The following is a 1,850-nucleotide window of genomic DNA, read 5'->3' on the forward strand; positions in this document are numbered from 1 at the left end:
GTGAGATATTTCAATTCAGCGAAAGCAGTAGCTAATAGATACTATGAAATCACTCCCATTAATTAATTTAGATTCAGTGACTAAGTGCACGACATGGACAGACAAACAAACAGCTATACTTCAGAATAACTAAAGGTATGCAATCTGACTGCAACAAAGTTTGTTAAAAAAATCCCTGCAATGTACATAGATAAGACTTTTGTCATCTAAAGTGGAGTTAAGTGTGCTGTGCTTACCTTTTGTATGAATTTCGGGATGAGTTGTCTGCAAATGACGCTTCAAGTTTGTTGTATTTTTACCAGCGAGTGTTTCCACATGGTTTTCAAAGGGTCTTATTGCCCTAACATCAAATGTAAAATACATCTATAGATCTTCTCTTTCTTTCTACCAGTCACAAACCCTGACATTTCCTGTATAGTTTGTGTAGCAGTGGGGATGGGGAAATAGGAGTCCGACTCGCCTCTGTGAGGTCTGGACGTGGACGGTGAGGAGGAGGCCTGCAATGCACAATGTTCCGGACAGTTTGAGGACAGTGAGGAGGCCTGTAATGCTGCACAGTGCTCTGAGCAGTGGCTGTAATGCTGCACAGTGCTCTCAGCAGTGGCTGTAATGCTGCACAGTGTTCTGGACGATGGCTGTAATGCTGCAAAGCGCTCTGAACGGTGGCTGTAATGCTACACAGTGCTCTGGATGGTGGTCAGAGGAGGCCTGTAATGCTGCACAGTGCTGGATGGTGGTCTCAGGTCTGAGGGAGGGCGTGTAATGCACAGTGTTCTGGATGCCAGTGGTCACTGGTCAGAGGAGGCCTGTAATGCTGCACAGTGCTGGATGGTGGTCTCAGGTATGAGGAATGGCTTGTAATGCACAGTGCTCTGGATACCTGTGGTCACTGGTCAGAGGAGGCCTGTATTGCTGCACAGTACTTGATGGTGGTCACAGGTCTGAGTGGGATGGCCTGTAATGCACAGTGCTCTGGATGCTGGTGGTCAGAGGAGGGCTGTAATGCTGCACAGTGCTGGATGGTGGTCTGAGGAATGGCCTGTATTGCACAGTATAAAGTAAGACCCGGTCCACACTAGCGCAACTTGTCAGGCGACTTTTCAGCCTGACAAGTCGCGCTCCCTCGCAGTCCATTGACTGCTACAGGACCTGTTCTAATAGGAACGACACAAGTCGCTCCGACTTAGAAAAAGGGTCCTGTACTACTTCGGGGCGACCTCGAAACGACTTGCATAGACTTCCATTATGTGAACTCCATGCAAGTCGCTCCGAAGTCGTGGTGCATGGGAATGCACAAGTCGCCCCCGAAGTAGTACAGAGTCGTGTTGCCCCAGTGTGAACCGACTCTAAAACAGCAGCGCTCAAGATGTATCAATAATAAAAAACAAAGTCCCTCAGTGAGATATGATAAACACTGTGGAGAGTATTCAGTAGGTCCACCCCCAAAGGAAGCCAAAAATGCTGCCTCTTACCAGATGCATGAAATAAAACAGCCGTCCAAACAGAGAGGTTACTGTTATTTGGTCAACGGATCTGGCGATGAGGATCCCACTCCCTTGGGAGGAAGCTAGCTGCTTGACGCAGGTGCCTTACACTATTGGAGGTCGGCCATTTTGTTGGTTGGAAACAAGTTCATGCCATACTGTGATACGCTTATGTTATAAGGGAAAGTGTGAGTACCCTGTTTGCTTTTTTTATTATTTTAATACATTTGTGAATGATGTTTGCGCAATGATCGCCTCCCTATTTCTTTTGGAATGTGCTGTATGATTGGAACGGGTATGGTTGATATCGTTGGATCCACTGACCAGGCAACAGCAGCGCATATGCCTTGACGGCTGTTTAAATAT

At 47.0% G+C, this 1,850-nt stretch overlaps 1 long non-coding RNA gene across 1 annotated transcript; it reads left to right on the forward strand.

Annotated features, from left to right (window-relative positions):
* The first annotated feature begins 679 nt into the window (after nt 1–679).
* LOC309554846 lies at nt 680–1,034 on the forward strand. Its single transcript, XR_014225242.1, has 3 exons — nt 680–743; nt 802–841; nt 993–1,034. It is a non-coding gene; the product is annotated as an uncharacterized lncRNA (long non-coding RNA).
* Nucleotides 1,035–1,850: the final 816 nt, after the last annotated feature.

This window comes from Pelophylax lessonae, assembly GCF_965119305.1.
Source record: "Pelophylax lessonae genome assembly, chromosome: 4".
Lineage (NCBI taxonomy): Eukaryota > Metazoa > Chordata > Amphibia > Anura > Ranidae > Pelophylax > Pelophylax lessonae.